The 22,728-nt window shown below is 49.0% G+C and overlaps 1 protein-coding gene across 2 annotated transcripts in view; it reads left to right on the top strand.

Annotated features, from left to right (window-relative positions):
- LOC139361223 (disco-interacting protein 2 homolog C-like) overlaps positions 1–22,728 on the top strand; it is a 173,525-nt gene that overhangs the window by 2,261 nt on the left and 148,536 nt on the right. The gene's annotated exons all lie outside the window — the stretch shown is intronic.

Below are 22,728 nucleotides of genomic sequence, written 5' to 3'. Positions count from 1 at the left end.
CCTCCAGGGGCCTGCAGGCATCCGGGTGAGGGGCCTGGGATGAGGCCACATCAGTGGGAAGGAGCTTGGTTGTGTCAGCAGATATGTCTGCCTCTACAGGCCCGCAAGCCAGCCAGAACCCAGTTTTCCTTTGGTCATCTAATGCCAGAAGAAACCTGTTTCTTAGAGATTTTCATAATTTATATTAATGAACCATTTGACCGTACATAAAATGTTATAAATGCATGAGGCTTTACAACTTGGCAGATGTGTAACTCACATGTCATTGTACCAAACTGTTGAAGATATTTGTTTCACTTGAAGGTTGTTAGCATTTTATGTGCAAAGCAAATGCCAGTAGCATTTTGCAGGAGTATTTTGGAATTTTAAACACAGTGGGATAGTGCTGGGTCTCTGGGATACTGGTGAGGTGGACGTGACCTCAAGCTCTTGTAGCTTGCAAGCAGGATTGCTAAATTGTCACAACTGCAGTGCTGGAAAGTCAAAGTGGATTTCTGTAAATGAGGTATTAGTGCAATAAGGAACAGGTGAGTGCCCGTGGAGGGCAGTTTCTGAGCCTCCCAGACACCCCAGGAGGAAGCGGGGGACGGGGGCAGTTACCCACCAGAACCTGGACGGTGAAGCTGGGTTTGCCGGTGGCCCTGCTTGGCAGGTCATTACATGCAATAAGAAACAGGTGAGTGCCCTTGAGAGCGGTTTCTCGGCCCCCTTCAGAACCACAAGTGGAAGACGCTCCAAGGTGGGGGGTGGGGGTTCGGTTAATCCACAGGAGCCTGGATGGTGGAGCTGGGTTTGCTGGTGGTCCTGCGTGGCAGGTCATTACATGCAATAAGGAACAGGTGACTGCCCTTGAGGGCGGTTTCTCGGCCTGCTTCAGAACTGCAAGTGGAAGACGCCCCAAAGTGAGGGGGGGGCTGGTGGTCGGTTATCCAGTGGGGCCGGATTTGCTGGTGGCCGCTGCGTGGCAGGTCACGGCGTGGAGCGATGGGAGGGGAGTGGAGTGGGAATAGAGGATGCACCCTCCACAGCTACTGCTGGGAGTTGGCTCTGGTAGCAGAAGGGGCATAGATAGAGGGATTCCCATCGGGGCAACACGACTGGGGTCCCACGTGTGGTGGATGCCGAGGTGTGGCTATATGTAATCTCAGTCTGCACAGCCGTCCTGGTGAGTGGGTTCAGTTACCTTCCCATCTCACATTTGAGAAATCTCGGGGGCTCACATCACAGCTAGGTGGGTTGGAACTAATGTCTCCGGCAGGACGTTGGCCCCAGAGCCCAGATCTTACCCGCCCCCGCTCTTTTCAGTCCACCAAGCTTGTAGAGAGGGTTGTGTGGTGGTGGGTGGCGGCTGAGAAACCAACACAGTAGAAGGCGGGGAGGAACTAAACCAGGCAGGAGACACAGGCAGTGCTTGGGAGGTCTGCACGGGGTGTGGGTGTGGGAGACACCTCTGGGCCAGTGAACCCCGTTCTGTGCTCCTGGCTTGCCCAACCTTGGCCCTCAGCCACATGCTGCGTGCTTTAGGTGAAATCTCAGTCGCTCGTGTGGTGCGGGCATCTTTTCTCCCTGGCTTTGCCTCTCTTTAAATCACGGAGTCTCAGTGGGGATGGCGGGGCGGATGGTGGTCCATGGAATTTGCCCTCCACCTCCTCATCCTTGTCCTGTCCTGTCTGGCCTGTTACCTGAATCTGTGTCTCTTCAGAGCCTGCAAATGAGTGGAGGCCACGACAGCCTCTCGCTGACCGACCTCTCAAACTTTTATTCATCAGAATAGTGTTAAATGCCGATTCCTAGGCACCCCCATTGGACTCTACGCCTGCCTAGCATGGGTACTTTGGGGAAGGTAGAGGATTGCTGGGCTGTTCCAGGGGGGAATTTGCATTGTTGAATGTCTATTGTGTTCCTTCCAGCACTCTACTTTCCACGCACACGTGGCATTAAACCTGGAAGACCTCTGGGTGCTGTGCTGGTGAGGAAGCCCCGGCTGGACGAGGGGCTGCTGGGGCTCGGACTTGATTCCTGGGCTGGGGGCTGCGGGCTGCGGGCTTATTCTCTTCAGTGGGTCTGCTGATGGGATGCCCTGAGAAGTCCTGCTGTGCACTCAGGGGAAGGTGCAGAGACAGGCTCAGAAAAGACAGACCATGGATTTAAAAATTCCTACTGGAAAATCTTTTATGAGCAAAGTAATTTGCATCTAACTGAAGACAATCATTGCTTGAATAATTGGTTTGTTTACAAAGTTGGTCCTATGAACAGATTAAAGTTTTCATTCATGCCTTATCTATAATGTGAATAGGAGCTATTACCGCAACTTAAATTAGCTTTAAATTTCGTATCAGATTGCAGTCCAGATTACAAACGGCTGCTTGATAATCTAATTGATAAAACGGAGGAATTTAGTGCTTGGAACCCAGAGTGAAGGGAACAGAATTGCTTTGGTTTCTCAAAAGGGTGTTGACTGAGTGGTGACCTGGGGTGAAGAGAAGTGGCTAGAGTCATTACACTCGAGGAGATGATCTGCCCCCGCCTTTCTCAGCTGTCTTCTGGACAAAACAAAGGGTGATAAATGGAAAAAATTCAGCACTGAGTTCGTCTATGCCCTGAGCTTCTCAGACAGTCATTAATGGTCTGTATCTGTGAAGCCTCCATACAGGCACAAAGGAATTAGGCTAGAGTAAGGCGGCCGGCGACCTCTGGCGTCTGGACCGCGTGTCACTTCCTAAAGCCCTTTTGGGTGAAATGACAGTGGCAATGTCGTTGTTCGGAGGAGTGTAATCTCACGTATGAGATGCAGATTTTAAACACCAAAGTCAGGAAGCTTGGTGGGAGTGGCTGTCTTCCAAGTGGTTTTCTGTGCTGCCATGGATGAGGCGTGGATGTGTCATCTGTTGGTGAGATCCACTGGTGAAGGGGCTAAGCAAACCATGGAGGTCGGGGGTGTGAAGCTGCATCTCTTCTGGCATCCCAAGGAAATACATCTTGTAAAACTTGTGAATTTGACCCTGACCCTAACCCCAACCCTGAGTGTTGAAGTCTGGTGCAGTGTCTTGAGCCCTCTTCTGCATTGAGGGTGAGTGACTGTAAATGACCGATTCCTCAGTGGTGAAAGTTCAAATGTAGCTTCCCTGAGGAAGCCAGACCTCGGTCACCCGTATCTCCATTGTAAACACTGCGGCCCCTACGCGGGTGGCTGCAAGTTTCCAGGCCTTCCTTGGAGAAGCAGCCGTGAGGTGCTTGATGATTTGATAACATCAGCCACCTTCTGTCTTCTGTCTAATCACGGTACAAATGATTCTCCTACAAGGAAATGGATCTGGTTTCTTCCTGATCGTTGGAAGAAGCAGCCTGCCTAGGGACTCCACCGTCCTCTGCACTTTCACAGCGAAGCCTGTGTCTGTCTCCAAGGAGTGTCACGTGTGTCGTGGGAATCGCTTCCTTAATTCTTCCTGCTTTTGATAGCTCGGGTAGCTCTGCCTGTTTCACCCGGGATGAGCAGCGGGTGGTCTCTGGCTGCTGTGGGACTAGGGCTTGGGGGTGCATCATCACATCCGGTGGCCTGTCCAGGTGGGCATCATTGTCTTTTGCCTGTTGCCTGAGGCAGCTGTGATGCCATGGGGGTCATGCTTGTCAGGGCCAACCCAGTTCTTCCCGTGTACACCTCTCCTGCTGGAGTGCCTTTCCTTATGATGACTTGTTGAATTAACGTGGAGAATGCAGAGAGGCTCTGGGCCTCTCTCTCTCCCATTCTTACTCCCTGGAGCTGTGAAGCCCGAGAAGGGAGCCCATAGCCAGAGGCTCCTTTAAATTGAATTAGAATAAAGATTTGATTACATAGCTAAACACATTTGAAAAGAACTTCACAGATGAAATTCCAGATTCAACCCTTCAGGCCCAGTGGCCACGTTTCGGGGCTCAGCAGCTGTAGGTGGCTGTTGTCTTTCTGTGTTGGCTGAGCAGATTGGGGCGTTTCCAGTTCAGCAGGCAACTCTCTTGCATGGCTCTGCCTGTGGTGAGGGCACCTAGGCTGGAGAGCCTCGTGGGGATCCCTTAGGCCTCCGGCTGCAGCCAGGCTGCACGGTTCCTGTGCCCCGGGTCCTCTGCAGGCCCAGATGGATCCCACCACAGAGCCAGCACTGCTAGACTTGGGTACTGTGTGCAGACAGCAGAGGGTCACGTCCGGGCCTTGCAGGGGCTGGGGTGACTGGCCTCCTTGGCCAGGCTTCTGTTTCCGAGTCTTCAGGGGAAATGCATCCACCATCCACCATCCACACCGTGCACCAGAGGAAAACTGCAGGCTTCTCTGTGGATGGTGAATTGAGATCATGCAGAGTGACTAGGTTTGGGCTCCTGAGCAGCGTGGAACCTGATACCTTTAGGTGGAACCTGACATGCCTCCATGTGTACATGGCAAAGAGAATGCAGCATTGTCAGCTTGAATCCAGATGTGCTCCCGTTTTGAGGTGGAAGGTTCTGGGAGTATTGGCCATTGGTGATTGTGCTGCCGTGGAGGACTTTGAATGCAGGCACTGGTTTGGGATAACCCTGGTTTCCTGGTCCTGTATGTGGGCATCCCTGAATATCCCGGACTGGAGGAAGGCAGGGCAGATGGGAGGGTGACAAGAGGTGTCAGGTGTTTCCAGCTTTGGGGACTGATGCCATCAGATGGCCGAGATCAGGATGGTGGTGGCCAGGGACCAAAGCAGGGGTGCGTGGAAATGCCATGTTCCTCGGAGCATGGGGAGGACCTCTTGAACTCTATTCCTGGGCAACAGATCTTCCATTCTCAGGAATCTGTGCCATTGTAATTGAGTAGCAAATTCTGTAATTGCTCTAATTACTTACTGTTAAGTCCCCATGCCAATTACCGTAAATTAGCAACAGTGATAACAGTTTGCCTGGTCAAACCTTACCAAGAAAAACCAGTGGACCTAGTTTTAGTTGCCTCCAGTTCCCTCCAAATCAGATTCCTTAGCGGCTTGTGTCCCCACACTTGCTGCAGTTCCTCCTGGGCCTGGCAGGCACATTCCAGACATTCACATCTCAGCTCAGATGCAGGCGTGCACATTATTTATAGAAAATCGCACTGCGCTGTGATCGGCTTGAGCTGACGTTCTCTAGGTGGGAGGTGGAGGTTCAAAAGTTCTAATGGGATGAAATTAGAAATATGAATTTTAAAAATTCACGTGTTATGAACTCTGTTCAGTGATTTTCTCTGAAATGAGAGACTATTTGCAGATGAGGCAGTCAGCCTGCAGCTCTCCTTAAATCTGTCCTAGACCTCGATGCCATCCTTCGGCCTCTTCCTGGGTGTGGGGTGCTCTGCTTGAAGCAAAACCAAAGGAAAGAACGTGGTCTGCATCACTACTGCAGCCAGCTCAACGCGCACACCCACTGGGAGGGGGGTTTGATCACTTAACATTTTAAATGCATTTAACATTAAACCAGCAAGTCAGCCAGTGCTTTCTGTACGCAAGCTGCCTGGCTCATGGGAACCTGACACTTGACTTTTAGGAAGAGAGTACTTGCTTCTGTGGAGTGTCAATATTTGTCTCATTTCTTGAGACTCTGCTCAAAGTGATGAACGTGAGTAAATTAGGACCTTTTTTTGTAAATTGGGCCACAGAGCTCTCTAGGCAGAGTCAGGGGAGTAAACGGCTGTGAAAGATGCCGCCTGATGTGAGCCACGGCCAGGCACTTTGGAACCTGGGATCCCATCTCCAGCCTTTCAAAGGACACAGACGAATATAAAATGCAGATGGGAGAGTTCATAATTTGGGCATCTCTGTTCTTTTGAAATCAAAGTGCAAAGAAAAAGTTTTGCCTTGAGGTCTTAACCCATACTTGTTTTTCTCCTGAGGTTTTAAGATTTTCTTAACTGCTTTTCTCTCCCCCAATCCTTGAGGAAGTTCTATCTTCATATCTTCTTAAAAGGTATGGTTAAAAGATATGGTTAAATTCAACACTGAAATATAAAAACATGCTTTCATATTTTTCTTTAAACTGAGGTATCTGACATTGGTGAAGAACTAACTGGGAGTATTGGTTTATTTTTATTTTTTTGAGACAGTCTTGCTGCGTTGCCCAGGCTGGAATGCAGTGGCACGATCTTGGCTCACTGCAGCCTCACCTCTTGGTTCACGCCATTCTCCTGCCTCAGCCTCCTGAGTAGCTGGGATTATAAGTGCCTGCCACCATGGCTGGTTCATTTTTGTATTAGTAGAGACGGGGTTTCAACATGTTGGCCAGGCTGGTCTTGAACTCCTGACCTCAGGTGATTCGCTCACCTTGGCCTCCCAAAGTGCTGGGATTACAGGCAAGAGCCACCACACTCGGCCTGGGATATTCTTGATTATAATTGTAACATATCCCTTTAATAAAAACAAAACAGAACAACAACAACAACAAAACAGCTGTCTGAAAAGTCTCGAAATTAAAGAGCTCAATTGGACAGGGATTTGGACACCGGTTGAATGGCCCAGCACACCATAGTTACATGGGCCACTCGGCCTGTTAGGTCCTTAGGGTATTTGAAGTCATATGGATATTTGCATTTCTGCCTCTGGATATCGTGTTAGTATTCGGCTAGTGTTTGAGGGCCAGGCTCAGATCCGGGAAAACAAGAGCCCCTGCCCTCACGGCACTTCTCTTCCATGTGTGTGTGTCAGGAAAATAGAAAGCATAAGATTTTTTTTCAATGAGCTGGGAAGATGGAAAAACAAGCTTAAGATGTTTACTTGTTCAGAAGAAGGGAAGTGCAAGGAACACTCAGCTTTGTTGCTGCTGAAGGAGGCCCCTGGTGGAGGCTGTTTCAGAGGTGGGGTTTCTCTGAGAAAGGTGGTAAGAGCCAAATAGGATGCCCCATCTGGTTTGCCAGAGATGGGGAAAGTTAGTATCCCCAAAACAGCTTCAGCATTCTGGCAAAGCTTTGGAAAACCAGCTACGGTGTAGGACCTTGTTGGCCGCTGGGTAGAAGGAAAACATTGCTGGTCCTGAGGGCTGTACTGTTGTTCCACTGCTATAAAGAACTATCTGAGGCTGGGTAATAAGGAAAAAAATGTTTAATCGGCATACAGTTCTGTGGGTTGTACAGGCTTCTACATCTGGGGAAACTTACAGTCAGAGTGGAAGGTGAAGGGGAGGCCGGCATGTCTTCACATGGCTGGAAGGGGAGAGAGAGTGAAGGGGAAGGTGCCATGCACCTCCAAACAACCAGATCTCAGGAGAACGATCATGAGGACAGCACTTGGGGGATTGTGCTAAACCATTAGAAACCACCCCCATGAGTCAATCACCTCCCACCAGGGCTCACCTCCAACATAGGGTTAGAGTTCAGCATGAGATTTGGGTGGGGACACACAGCCACACCATGTCAGGCTTCCCATTCTTCTCCTGCACGTGCTTCGCAAATGGTTCTGTCATTGGTTTTTGTTTCTGTTGATACATAATATACGTACATATTTTCAGAGTGCATGTGATACCTTGATTCACCCCTATATTGACGAAATCTGTGTACTTGGGATGTCTTTCACTTTAAATAGTTTCTTTTCCTTGTGCTGGTTATGTTAAGTTATTCTCTCCTAGCTGTTTTGAAATACACAGTAGATGACCCACTGCCATCCCCCTGCTGATTTATCAATAGTAGGTCTCGTGTTCCCATTAGGCTGTGTGTTTGTGCACATTACCAGCCTCTGCCCATCCTGCTTATGAGTGGGCTCTGCTGGGCCCTGTTGACCACCTACTTTTGGCCTCCATGAGATCTGCTCTCAGCTCCTGCTTATGAGTGAGAACATGCGCCGTTTCCTTGCTTGGCTCGTTTGCTTAACGTAATGTCCTCCAACTCCATCCATGCTGCCGCGGATGACAGGGCTCTCCGCTGTGTGGTGGAGTATTGCTCCTGTGTGTGTTCGGGCCACGTTCCCTTCATCCCCTGTTGACGGGCCCTCAGGTGATTCCAGACCTTGGCTACTGTGGATGGAAGCTGAGAGCAGTCACTGGCTTTATACTCGGGGGACGTGAGCCACTTTGATGTTCTCAAGCAGCCTATCCCCAAAGCCCTCCGTAGAATGCCGCATTCGTTTGTACTCATGGCTTCTTCCACTAGGATGAACAGCTGGGAAGGGGCTTTGAGTGAATGCTTGGGTTTCTGTCTTTAATTGGTACCCAGCTACACTGGCCAAGTAGAGGTCCCAGTGACCCTGGACACTACCTCACATAAGGTCCAAAGATGCAGTTAGGTTCTTTTTTTAACTTAAAAAAAAAAAATGCTTTTGACCTGGGTAAGCTATGGCATCATCAGTTAGAGTTTTTCATATTGGAAAGGTGTATATTTTATTTTCTAAGAAGGAAAGAAATCCTGTTAAATACTCTAACCACAGATTAAATCATGTCAAGGAAAGAGGTACTATTTTGGGGGAAAATTACCCCTTCATGTCAAAGATCAAGGAGATGACTTACATTGTTTAATTGAGTTAATTATGAAATCTTACGTGGTTTTAAGAAGATGAGCTGTGGATCCTACAAGACATGAGACTGATACTGATTTAATGTTAGTCAGCCCTGACAGAATGTGGCTAATATTTAAAGCTTGCTCCAGTATTGCTTGATAGATTGTAAGTTAATGTAAAGATCTGTTTGACGCTTTTATTTTACAAAATATTATTGAGAAAAAGTTTGACAGCCAAGGAACGGCCTTCAACCAATTTCTTCCTAATTTCTATCACCAGAAAATTTTGTCCTGTTAATTCCAGAATTTACTTTTGGAAAGTTCCCGTAAGGAGAGCAGAGGTATTGGTGGTTGAATGGTGACTTGAATTTAGGTGAAGATCGTTAAATATTTCATAGTCATGTTTGTCTTGGTGGTTTTAGCAATTTTATATTAAACTTAGAACTGTGAGTCAAACCAAATCTGTTCTTTTGCTTTTGTGATACTCCTTTGTATGACTATACTGGTAAAGAATGATAAAATGTGTATTGGGTATTTTTTCTGTGTAGATATTAGGATTTTTAGGGGAACAAATTAATCATTCTTCTAATATACACTGTGCTGTGTGTTGGGTCCTTTGTATATTAGTTGAATCACTCTAATGAGGACCACTTGAAAGTCTGTTTCTATAGCAGATGTTTTATATGTTGACTTGTGTTATGCAAAATCCTTCATCCTCTAAGAAGACTAAGCAATGGGTTGGAGGAGAGATTTAATCACCCATTAGGTCTATTCCGAATGCCCAGAATTGAATGCAAGTACTAATTTTGTTTTTGAAGTGGTGTGTGTGTGTATGGGTGTGTGTGGTGAACTCCTTTTTAGGTCATGGGAGGGAGGTAAAGCGAAGATGAGATTTGCTGATGAACATTTGTGCATATGCTAGTGGAGAAGTCATATGACTTGACTGCACCTGCGTACTCTGATTTTGGTTTCGTTAGTGTCCGTAGCCACAAGCCTCAACTGCCTCTGGGACCCACCCTGAGGGGCTGTGGTGAGGGTTATTACAGAGTCGTGCGTCTTAGTGAAGGGCACAAACGGCCTTGTGGGCCTACTTTGGCTTTGTTTGAACGTCTAGATTGTTAAACTAAGTTTAACATTTTGAGGATTATAAATTGTGATTCTTGTCTAAGAAGAGGTTTCTGTTGTCTCTGAAGACAGGAGCCCCAATACAGAGGGTCCCTGGCTCCCAATTGTTACATATCTGATTTTTTTTTTCAACCTTGTGATGGTGTGAACTAGTCACACTCAGTGCATTGTTTGGCCCAAGATGGGCTGCCTCTGGATGAACCCGTTGTAAGTTGAAACTATGATGTCAAATGCACTTTCTATTTAGGATATTTTCAGCTTACGCTGGGTTTATTGGAACAGTTTCATCCCATGGTAAGTCAGGGAGCATATGTGCTCATAAAAGTGGAGACGATCTCATAGATACCGTGAGATATAGTGTCTCTGATGTTATAGAGATACGATGAAAACAATCAAGTGGGACTTGGAAGCCTTGGAGGGACTCACATGGGCGGCTCCTGGAATGCAATCTTGAGCGCCACTGGCTTCTGAATGTGACATCTGTACCTTCTGCTTAGCCCAGTGTGTTATCGGCTGCTCTCGAGGGCAGAGAGGTCCGGCGTTCCTGTGTTTAGGTATTTGAGCTGCCTTAAGAGGCTAGGTCAATTCTCACTGGTGTCTTCAGGGCTTTAGGCCTTCTGAACAAGCAGGAGGAAGCACGACTTTGTAGAGCTTTGGAAATCTCCACGGACTTCAGGGCCATCCCCTTTGGCAGGAGAGAGCCCCACTGGAGGCGAGCAGGGTGCCGTGCGGGCCTCTGCTGGGCCCAGGCATGTACGGACGTTGTGAGGGCCACAGGACACAGATCGGTCTTGGTTCACAACTGGTGTCGATGGCCACGCAGCATTTCTGCCAGGTACATGAGTGCGGGGACTTGGGTTTTGGGGTGTGCGTCCTGGTTGCCTAGTTGCTTGGAAGACCCCCATTCAGACCCCAGCCTGAGTCACCGTGACAGGCCTCCTGCTTCACACGCCACACGGAAGCCGTGGCGTCGGTCACTGACGTCCACCGGGTGTCAGATGTGCGTGTGTATCTTCCTTGGTCTCGGGATGTGTCTTGTTTTGAGGTTATAGTAAACGTTCTTTACGAGGGGTTTTGGATTTTTTATGTTGTTTGCAAGGAGGCAGCAGGGAGTGCTTGAGCAATGAGATCCCCTTTCCAACCAATACAATTTCAGATCCCAGCAGGTAATTAAGGCAGCGGAGCTGTGGGATCACCTTTGCAACCAATGAGAATTCAGATCCCAGGAGGTAATGACGGCAGCGGGGCGGGTGTCAGAACCCTGAACTGTGGCTGTTTCTGGTGTCTTGCCCCGCGGACAGAGTGTGCTGGGGCCTCCGTGGTCCTCTGTGGGGTGAGTGGAGCGCATGAGCTGGGTGCTGCTGGGCCCTGGCTGGCTCCCCAGCCCGGGGTTTATGCAGGACTCGTTAGACAACTTGGAACCCAGAAAGCAGCACGAGGAGAACGGGATTGTGCCTTTCTGGATCCTTGGTGCTTCCCAGTCTCAGACACTGAGTAGGCTCTGAGGGGTCTCGCCGGGAAGACTTGCACAGTCGGCCCCCAGGATGGAGTGGGGCTGCAGCGGGTCTTGCAGGAGCTGGAAGTGGGGGTGAGTGTCTCGCAAGCGGGACCTTTCAAGTGGGCCCAGCAGGATGCATCTGTGGAAATGGTGCCACCTAACGCAGGGCTGCGGCCAGCAGGACCTGAAAGGCTACAGCGGGCTGTGTTTCTGCTCTCTCTCTCTCGAGTCTCTGCACGGTTTTCCTTGGTTTTTGTCTGTTTGGAGGACGCTTCCCCCTTTCTTGCGCTTACCTAGCCTTCTGAGCTTCTTTGTTGAGTATGACAAAGCCCTGAGAAGGCATTTTTATCGCATAATTGTGTTATCCTGGTGGCTGGATAAATGACCTGCAAATGTGGGTGACTCAGGAGCTCTGAGGGTGTTCAATATCCAAGACAGAGGTGGGAAGGAAATGTTCAGGCAGGCATCAGAGGATCTGTTCTCTGCTTTACACTGGGGCCCTGGTTTGCTGACAGTCTTCACACTCGATCCAAAATGGGGGATAATGAAGTCTCACGGATTCGGCTTCAGCTGAGAGCTGCCTCCAGCACAGTCTTGTGTGAGTAACAGTTTCTATGTTTGGTGCGAAGGGCGGGCGTCAGTCAGTTGATCTTATTTGTGGTGGTGCTTATGGTGGGTTTTCCGTAAGGAATGTAGACTTTATTAGCTTTGGCAAGGGAATCCTGAGTGATAAATTGGAAGAATGTCTCAGGAAATTCTGGAACCTGCAGTGAATCTGGAATCTGTATGAAATTGAGATTTGGATTCTCACGATTTCCTAATGCTACCCCGAAACCCAGTAGTTGAGACAGTCGTAGAGCTTCAGTTGTGCTGCCCCGGTTCCCCATTTTAAAAGGGACACGTTGCTTTCCTCTAGAATGTTCTGAGCTCTGAGTGCTGCCGGCAGAGTGACCAGCTCTCTGCATCAGAGGGGAAGCCAGGGCTGCGTTCACGGCGTCGCGGCAGCCGGGAGCTGACCCTGGACCTCAGGCACGTGTGAGGCTGACCATTTTCTGTAAACTCCAAGGGTGTAGTGGTCTCCTTGGCCCTTTACAGTCTTCTGAAGCTTTTGATGTGTCTGCACTTTGTAGATTTTTCAGAAGTAGACAGCCTTTTCCCACACCCTTGGGCTGAGTTTCGTCAGAGGCTGGTGTGTGGGAAGCACCACACCCACATTCTGACAGGGAAGACTCTGGTGCCCAACTGAGGTCAGAGTGGAAATTTGTTCTTCCTTCCCTCCAGTCTGGTCCAGCTGCTCCCTGCTTGGCCAGAAGAAAATCATGCTTATTCAAGTCGTAGGCAAACCCCCGAAGTCAAACATTTGTCTTTTTTCTTTAATATGCCCATTTAGTTTATATGGAATGATAGCTAGAGAAATGCCTTTTAGGGGAAAATTAATTTCCTTAATTACAGAGAACTTTTTGGATAAAAATCAGGAGGCTATTTTGTAATAAGATCTAGTTAAATACTACAGTGGAAAGCTCCTTATATTTGGTCTTACACTTGGGCCCTGTGTGCGTGTCCGCATGCTCGTGCTCATGACGCCAGGCGCAGATGTGAACTACAGGCACAGTACATACTTTCTGGTTGCTTTTTTGAACGTCTTAATTGCTTGACCTCTCCGACTCAAATGTTGAGTTATGTTGATTCTGTTCAGAATGTTTATCCCTCCGTCTAGGGTCCAGTCGTCTTTCAGGGAGGAACCGTCTTCCTCATCTCTGTCTCCTACAGTATTGTATATTTAATAGTCAAATATTTATAGGTTACATGGGTGACTGATCTGTTCATTAGGAGGAAAACAATGCCAATTTTCACATCATTATAATGGACTTGTTAAATGATTGTTAGTATAATGAAGTTTCCATGGCAAAAGAGGCTTTGCAGATGTGAGTGTAACGGACAGTGAGATGGCGGAGGACCCTGGGTTGTCCAGGCGGGTCCAGTGTCTTCACATGTGCCTTTTGAGAAGGCAGTACGAGGGTCTGCCTCAGAGGAGGAGACCTGAGGACGAGATAGAGGCCAGAGGGCTGTGGGGGTGAGGGCAAGTGTGGGGCAGGGGCAGGGTCCGGAGGGGTGCAGGACTGAGGCCGGGGCAGTGGTAGGAGGGGTGTGGGGCTGTGAGCCAAGCTGCATGGTGGCTTCTATGAATTGGGAGACTCCAGGCAGGAATACAAGCTACTGAGCCCTTGACTTCAGCCCTGGGACTCCTGACTCCCAGGGCTGAGAGGAGGTTTGCATTTGTGGTAATTTGTTGCAGCAGCAATAGGAAGCTACTGCATTGTATCTGTTCTTCACCTCCAAACCTTTGAAAAGTAACCCTGTTGTATTGGCCTTTTGTGTGCCCTAAATTCTAATGAGATGGTTTGTAGGAAATAATGGACACAAACGATGGCAGAACACAAAGTTGGACAGAAGCAGTGTCTTCTGTGGTTCTGTAGTTTGGGTCTGGGAAGTTAGATTTCGGTCAGAGTGTGTGGTCTTGTTCAGCGTATACCTGGAGTACTTGTTCAGAGCTCCTGGGGGAGTGGTCTTTAACACTGTTAGGATTAAAACTCCAAGCACATCAGGGCCAGAGTTCCTGAGTCAGTGTTAGGCGACCTTTGAATAAGAGTTGGCATGTAGAGTCTGCCCACTTTACTAGTATGAAGAAGCAAAATCTTTTTTTTTTTTTTATTTTTTGAGATGGCGTCTCGTTCTATCACCCAGACTGGAGTACAGTGGCGAGGCCTCGGCTCACTGCAAACTCCGCCGCCTGTGCTCAAGTGAGTCTCCTGCTTCAGCCTCCAAATTGCATGATTTATTTTCCTGTTTTATATACTTAGTATGTGAAAACTCTGCAAACTTTATTAATACAAATGACATGCCAGAACTTAGGAGAATCTGGTATTTTCCCATGCAAATTAGTAGTGATGTGGAATTCCTGGGCTGATTTGGTTTTATAAGACATGGGGCAGATTCTTTGCCTTATTTCCGTGGAACTAACAATTGTTAATCACCCAGCACTCTTACCTCCCCCAACAGCTCAGGTGAGGGGGGTGTTACCCCCACTGTCGTGATGAGAGGCAGGAGACTGAGGCTTAGATGAGCAGGTGACACATTACTGTCCAGCCCCACCCACCCTGTAGTTTCCTGCCATGGCTCAGCTGTCTTCCTGCAAGAAAGGACAGACACCCTGGTGCTGGGTAGAATTCCTTGTGAACCCCTTTCCATCCTCCAGGGAGTTCTTGCTTTACAGTGGTGGCTCATGGGGAGTCCTCTGGCCCACTGAGAAAGTGACTCATGTTGTGACATTACTGTCTCTGTCCGGCTGCTGTCGATTGGGTGATTTGTAAAGAGACATTTATTGCTCACAGCTCTGGAAGCTGGAAAGTCCAAGGTCAAGGCAGTCCAAGGTCAAGGCACCTGCACATCTGGTGCCCCAGGGCCTGTGGCTCACAGACGGCAGCATCTCGCCGGGTCTTGCGTGGCAGCGGTCATCTCGTCAGAACTCACGTGGTGGAGGAGCAGGAGGGCTCCTCCAGGCCTCCCAAGAAGGACACCAACCCTGGTCCTGAGAGCAGGACCTCCCAAAGGCCACACCTCTTAATGTATCCCTTCGGAGATGGTTTCAGCATGAGGTTTTGGGGACATTCAGGCCAGAGCCATTGCTCTGCTGGGGTGTTAGGGCTGCATGGCATCATTACTGCAGCAGAGCCACAGCTTCTTATCTGCATTTGCTGCAGGAGAAGGACGCAGGTGCCTGTGCAAGTTGGGGTTCGGTGCAAGAAGTGGAGACCCTCTGGGAATCTTAGCAGGAGGAACTTAAGGACTTTGAGAACTGACACCTTAGGACTGTAGTTTTCTTCAGACTGTAAAAACCTTGGTGTGTGATAATACTGAACATTGCCTGAGCCCTGTGATCCTTCAAAACAGTGATGGTTAAGACATTCCCCTTCCCCACAACTGCGCCCCCACTTTTACTTCAAGAAGCCCGTTCCCATGTGGCTTAGGCTGACTGGTGGGATGACCATTTGCCGAGGACAAGACCAGGTACAGGCCTTCAAACCCCCCTTCTCTGCCTTATAAGTGATTAGCTAAACTGCCTGTTCCCACTGATCAATCACTTCCCACCTTGAAATGGTTCTTCGTGGTGCATTTGCGCCTAGGGGGATGGACTTGTCTTTGACTGTCGCCTTCCACAGAGGACAGTTAGGGTGGGCAGGAAAGAATTCTCTGCTACAGGTCTGCATTCCTGGCTGTTTCCAGAAGTGGGAATTCTGGTGCCCTGGAGTGTGGGAATGGATTTCTAGTGTCCCAGCTTCAGGTGGAGTTGAAATTGAGTGAGGCAACCCACCACACCCATCTGGAGCCAGGGACTAGAGCCATTTTTAAAGTGGCAGTTTCTCCATAAGATTACCCAAAAAATGCGCTCAGCACGTTTCTTTCTTTCTCATATGCATTTGGCCATCTAAAATGGGAATGGTGGTTTTTTGAAGCATGGATGTAGTTTTAAATTTTGAGTATTGTAAACCTTAATGTAGCTTCTTAAAATGTTTGCCTGATTATCTGGAGATTTACTAAACCTTTGGAGTGGTAATAATGAGTTGATCTATATGACTTTGCTTTCTATGATGCAATGAAAGTACTCTAATTAAAACCTCTGCAGTTGGGTCAGCACGCGATTGGCCAAAACAAATTCTGCTTTTTGGGTTTCTTTAACCAAACAAGGGAGTAGAGTGTAGGCTGAAGTGGCAAATTCATTTCAGAGCACGCCAGAGCCCTCGTGACACCACAGAGCCACACCTAGGAAGATGTGGTTTCTGTAACAAGCTTTGGAAAACCAAAGTTCAACTTAATTATCCAACTTTGTTACAGAAAAAGCTTAGACCAGATGGCCAAAGACCTGATTGTTTCATGGTTGAGACATGGTTATAAAATTGCCCTTACTTGGTGCCAATCAGTGTTGGTCCACAGTGATACTCCTCCAACCTCACTGAATAGTTTGGAGACTGATATGAGACTGTGAAAATCTCCTTAAGGTGAAAAGGTCTCTGGAGCACCTGGGAATATCTGCACACCCGTGGCCATTCCCCTATAAGATGGAAAGGACGGCTGGGTCACGCGGGAGCATCCGCACACCAGTGGCCGTCCTCTTTAAGACGGAAAGGGCTGCTGGGGTGCCCCGCAATGTCTGCACACCCGCGGCCATTGTGGCTGTCCCCCTTTCTGCTCAGTCACCTCTGTGTCCCCGCATTCAGGCTTTGGGACACTCATGAACAGCTCGTACCCTGGGCTGGTGAGGAAAGAGTGGGAGGTTGTTCTGAGGCTCTGTCACTGTCTGCCCTGTCATGAGCTGGGCAAGGCAGTGGCAGTGACCCTGGAGGAGTCTGGTCAGTGAGGGCTCCGGCAGGAAGTGCTGAGGCTTGAGGTGGCTCTGCCAGTCGTCACCAAATGTCTTCCCTCTTATTTCCATGATTCCTTCTAGTTCTGCACCTTGCACTGCAGAGTCTCTGTGTGTCTATAAATACACATGAGTTACGATACAGGTGTCTCTTTCCCCTCTTTCAGGGGCTGGGCCCAGGGAGTGAAGTGCAAGACTCCCTTACTGCTGGATGCCCACCAGCACGAGGCACTGCCTGCCCTGCTGACGAATGCCTACAGCGAGTCCTGGAAGCCTCCTTCTGAGCACCTGGCCTGTTGACGGTGTATACGGGAGACAACGGAGCTCCCCTTGCCCCACCCTGAGCAGAGACTGGGGAGGCGGGGGCAGCACTGCCCCCATGGTGCATCCTTGGTGCATGGAGGAAAGTCTGTTTAGCCGGGCGAGGTGGCGGGCGCCTGTAGTCCCAGCTACTCGGGAGGCTGAGGCAGGAGAATGGCGTAAGCCCGGGAGGCGGAGCTTGCAGTGAGCTGAGATCCGGCCACTGCACTCCAGCCTGGGCGACAGAGTGAGACTCTGTCTCAAGAAAAAAAAAGAAAAAAAAAACACAGCCCATCCTCTCAAAAGCAGGGTGACAACCACATTTACTTCTGGAATCTTAAGAAAGGGCCTGTCTCTTTGAGAGAAGAATGTGGCATGAATGTGTGTACCTCCTTTGTTTTTTTTGAGACAGTTTCCCTCTGTCACCCAGGCTGGAGTGCGGTGGTGCAATCTCAGCTCACTGCAAGCTCAGCCTCCCGGGTTCATGCAATTCTCCAGCCTCAGCCTCCCAAGTAGCTGGGACTACAGGCACCCGCCACCACGCCTGGCTAATTGTTTGTATTTTTAGTAGAGACGGGGTTTCACCGTGTTAGCCAGGATGGTCTCGGTTTCCTGATCTCTTGATCTGTCCACTTCGGCCTCCCAAAGTGCTGGGATCATAGGTGTGAGCCACCGCGCTGGGCCGTATGTGTGTACCTCTTTACAAGTCTTGCCCGATCTTTGCATTGAAAAATTATTGAAAACCTTAAGGATGTAACTGACAAGATCTTTATAGATTTCTCCAAGTAAAAATTTGGAAAAGTGAAGTGAACCCATAATTTGTTTTATTTCTGAGTCCCACACTTGGATTTTTAAATGTGGGCAAAACATCTGTATGTTCTTCAGCCTGATTTCCGTGGAATCGTGAAAGAAACGTGCTGAAGTTGCCGTGCGGATTTTGTTATGTGGCGGTGACAAGTGGGGCTGGTCATTAAACAACTGGAGGGATCCCTATCCTTTCTGTGCTCTTGTTGGACACTAGGCACGTGCTTGGGTGTTTTCTGTGTGTGTGGACAAGATGAGGACAGAATTTCCAGATTCACACGGTGGTATCTTCTCCCTTTTCTGTTAAAACGTGTCTTCTGCTGCTTCTACATAGACCAAGTGTTTCTTTCTCTTGCCTGTCTACAGAAACGCTGTTTAACAAAAACTGCATTGTAAGCATGTGAAGCTGAATTCCACATGATAAAGCAGATAGAGATGACTGAGTATACTGTTTTGTGGAAGGAAGGTTTAAAATGATTTTTAGCTTTTTCCCTGAAATAGGGAATACTTTTAACTTTTTCCCTGAGATAGGGAATAATGAAATGGGAAAATAATTAAACTTTCCCATATAATTGTTAGATTATATTTAATTATTAGATTATTCATGTATTGCAAGGGAAAAAGGAACTAGATCATCCCATGTACCCAAATGAAAATTTAAAGGGTATGGGCGAGTTCATTTGAACTCCTTTAATTTGTTTTTGTTTGTTTGTTTTTGACAGTCTCACTCGGTTTCTCAGGCTGGGTGCAGTAGTACAATGACAGCTCTCTGCAACCCCAACCTTCTAGGCTCAAGTGATTCTCCTGCCTCAGCCTCCCCAACTGCTGGGATTTACAGGCGTTAACCACCACACACAGCTTATCACCTCTTGGAGACTAGCTATGAGTTTGGGCATTCACTGAACTATATTTTGGTTAATTCTCAAAGTTTGTCACTGTTTATCTTTAATTTGCTAAAAATCTACATATATTGTAAAATGAGTTACATTTCCTTAGCATTCACGGATTCCCTGTTAGTGGGGCAGAGACGCAGAAGGGCAGAAGGCATTCGGACATCATCAGGTTTGCAGTTGAGTGCTTTCCCCGAACACACTGGAGCTCTGGGCTCTGTGGCCCCACGGGGGTCCTCTGTCCACTGAGGGGGCCAGGTTACCTGGGAGGTCCCTCCAGCCTCTGCAATTTTGCCCTTTTCAGGTTAACATCTCATCGTTGTCCTGGACAGCACTGCCTTTCGTTCACTGACCCATGAGTGAACAGCTGGTCAGTGGCCAGTGCTGCTTCCTTCAGCTGGGAGGTGGTGATGTGATAACACTTCCGTGGAAATTGGTTCTTGGTGTATTAAGGGTTCAGTTGTATGTTTATTTTTAATCTGCACCTCTGAATTGGTCTTTTGATTGCAAAGAGATTGCTTACTGGATTTGTTTCTGAATATTTGGTGGATAACAGGAGAACCTTGCTTATCTGTGTGTTCATTTAATGTGTTTTTGCCAGGCATTTATATGGGTGTGTTAGCCCCTAGCCCACTTTCTGTGTGTGGTGGAGTCATTGAAATCATTTGTGTGAAGTCTCTCTTCTATCAAGGCTAGAGGACGTGGGGTGGTGTCTCCCTAAACTAGAGGGAAATGGCATTGTTCTGCCCTCCTCCCTGGGAACGCTGGTGTTTCCAGGTCTCTGAACTTGGCTCCCACACTGGGAGAGTGGCTGTGGCTTCTGGAGCCCGTTTTGGGCGGGACTGACTCCTTCATTTGCTTTATTCCCCACCGTCTTTGCTGCTTTGTGACGCAGGGATGAGGGAGTTGGGCCCGGGGGCCTTGCCTGTGCCTGAAGGGCCCGATGCAGAAAACTCCTGGTGGGAAGGATGTTCCTTGAGGGCAGCTTTTGGAGTCTCTTCCTACTTTTAACTAAGAAGCAGCTATTCACATGGTTCTATTCTGCTGGTGTGTTTCAAAATAATTGGTGTAGAGTTGCGAAGATGTCCGAGACACCCATGATCCACTCCGGGCCAGTGCCGGGCATTGTGCTCAGATGCCTTCAGACCACATTCACATGCCAAAGATTCTTGCTTGGTTATTCTCAAACTTAAGAGAATCTAAAACGCGAGCCACGGTATGGATTTTCTCTTGAGCCCCCATGACTTTGCCTTGTATTTTGGGCATGAATGACTTCATCAAGGGGAAAGAATTTGAGGAAGGAGCCTCTGAGGCTAGGAGGGGGTGGGAAGGGGTGGGGGGAAGAGGAGGGAAAAGGAGCTGTAGAGGGAGGAACCAGGCTGGGGCTGGGGCGTCTCCCCATGATGCTCCCCCACCCCTGGCGCGAGGCCCCAGGGACTGACTGATTTTCCCACAAGAAATGTGTATAATTGCGTGTCTGTTTTGTGGGCTGGCCATTTGGATTGAGGGAATGTCTGTGTTGTGATTCCTTATTGATTCGAAGGTTGGAAAGGTTTGTGCTCAATACAGGGGTCTCTTGGTGCTATGGGAAATGTGATCGCAGCTGCCTTCTGGGTGGGGAGAGCCCTCGAGGCCATCAGCGGTGGCCGGTGTCGGCCTTCGCTTCCCTGGGTGAGCTGCCCTCAGGGTGGGAAGGGAGGCCCTCGGTGGTGGCCGCTGTTGGCCTTCGCCTCCCTGGGTGAGGGCTGCTCCATCCCCGGCTCTCCGACTCCTTGCCTGGCACCTTCCTCGTTGGGGGCCGTGATCCATCAACTTTGTCCACGCGTGTCCTGCAGACTAGTGCTGACTGCAGGTTGAGGAGTGGTCAGAGGAGGCCAGAGGAGGCCCTCGTGATGCAAAGCTAAACGTTTAATGATGGCGCTGCTGAGTGCATGAGCCACGTCAGCCCAAGAGTCTGAGTAAGAGGAAACCGCGGGGTGGAGGGAAGACTGGACAGATGGGTGCTTTCCTCGGCCCCTGGGAGCACGGCCATGTCCACGCTCAGACCTCCTGGTTTCTCCCATATTTCCATAAATAGCAAGGGAAGGATATGGGGCACCCAGGGACCTCAGGGGTATAAGCTGTGTCCTCGCGTGGCCCCAGCTGTGGCCAGTGACGTTATTCTCTTTAACCTCAGGCTTATTTTCTATAAAAACACAAAGGGACAGAAGTAGTTCAAGGGCCTGTAAAGACTTACGTAATTGTTAATAGGCCTACTTTTATGCTTTCTTATGTATTAAGAGCAAATCATGAAACAAACTCATTTCTGTTTGAAGAAATCTTTACTGCTCTCATTTTTGTGGCAAGCAGCCTTGATTCTTTGCTTAGTGAGCGTTAGTGCCCTCCTGCCCAGTGCTGCTGCCTGGCGTGTCCTCGCACACAGCTCTGTCCATTGGTCTCCGTTCACCTTTCCGCCTAGAATTGTAGGAGGGGCGCTGGGATCTTAGGGCTAGAAAGAAACCCTGAAGACCACTTTTAGGGGCAACTTTTAGTCAGGGCTTCCAGAGAGACAGCCAGCCAGGTGTGCGTGTGTCTCCAGGGCGAGGCCTGCTGCAGGGGCTACAGAGTCCAAGAAGCCCCAGGACCCACAGCCTGCAAGCTATAGTCCTGAGAGGGTGTGGCTTGAAGACTTGAGAAGCGGAGGTTGCAGATCCGACCAGGGTCTGAGGAGCTGAGACCCAGGAGCACGGGCTGCAGAAGACAGATGTCACTGGCCCATCAGCCAGAGAGGTGGAGTGAACCCAGTTTTCCCCGCCTTGCTGTTTTACTCGGGCCCTGGGGGGATAGGGTGGTGCCCCCCACACCGGCGAGGATGGGTCTCCACTCAGTCCAGAGACAAACATGCATCTCACACAGAAATAATGCAGAACCAGCCATCTGGGCACCCCGGGCATGCTCAGGTTGATGCACAAAACCAATGCCGCGCGTGGCCCTGACATCTGCGTGTTCGCATCACTCCACACACATTGCTCAGTCATCGCCTTGGTGAGTTTGTAAGCTCGTTGTGTGGTTCTGGGGCTCTTTGTCCCTGGTGATGAGAGGCTCCCCACTGTCCCAGCTCAGGTATGGAAGGTGATGGCACCAGCGGCTCCTTGTTTCTCAGACACCTGAGTGGGTGCTCTGTGCAGCCAGTTCAACCTGCAGCAGCATCTGTTTCCTATGCCGATTCCATTCGGAGTATGTGCCTCCCTTCTGTTGAGGGTGCAGCCTTCTTTCAGGGAAGAACAGTGTCCTGTTCGCCTATATCGCCTGTGGTGTATCTCATGGCTGAATAAGTAGCTATAGGATACCTCGGTGGCTGAATGATAGGTTCATTGGAAGGAAAACTTTATATTTTTTTTTCTTTTTGGGATGGAGTTTCACACTCAACGCCCAGGCTGACGTGCAATGGCACGATCTTGGCTCATTGCAAACTCTCCCTCCCGGGTTCAAGTGATTCTCCTCCCTCAGCCTCCCAAGTAACTGGGGCTACAGGCTTCCGCCACCATGCCTGGCTAATTTTCGTATTTTCGTTAGAGAAGGGGTTTCACCATGTTGGCCAGGCTGGTCTTAAACTCTTGACCTCAGGTGATGCGCCCACCTCGGCCACCCAAAGTGCTGGGATTACGGCCATGAGCCCCTGCACCCAGGAACTTAATACCGTTTTTTTTTCCCTTTAAATCGTAATGGGCTTGTTAAATGCTTACGGTTTTTTTTTTTTTAATTTATTATTATTATACTTTAAGTTCTAAGGTACATGTGCATAACGTGCAGGTTTGTTACATAAGTATACTTGTGCCTTGTTAGTGTGCTGCACCCATCAACTCGTCAGCACCCATCAACTCGTCATTTACATCAGGTATAACTCCCAATGCAATCCCTCCCCCCTCCCCCCTCCCCATGATAGGCCCCGGTGTGTGATGTTCCCCTTCCCGAGTCCAAGTGATTTCATTGTTCAGTTCCCACCTATGAGTGAGAACATGCGGTGTTTGGTTTTCTCTTCTTGTGATAGTTTGCTAAGAAGGATGGTTTCCAGCTGCATCCATGTCCCTACAAAGGACACAAACTCATCCTTTTTGATGGCTGCATAGTATTCCATGGTGTATATGTGCCACATTTTCTTAATCCAGTCTGTCACTGATGGACATTTGGGTTGATTCCAAGTCTTTGCTATTGTGAATAGTGCCGCAATAAACATACGTGTGCATGTGTCTTTATAGCAGCATAATTT

The sequence above is a fragment of the Macaca nemestrina genome, unplaced genomic scaffold, assembly GCF_043159975.1.
Source record: "Macaca nemestrina isolate mMacNem1 unplaced genomic scaffold, mMacNem.hap1 Scaffold_108, whole genome shotgun sequence".
Classification (NCBI taxonomy): Eukaryota; Metazoa; Chordata; class Mammalia; order Primates; family Cercopithecidae; genus Macaca; species Macaca nemestrina.
This window is presented reverse-complemented; position numbering and strand designations above follow the sequence as displayed.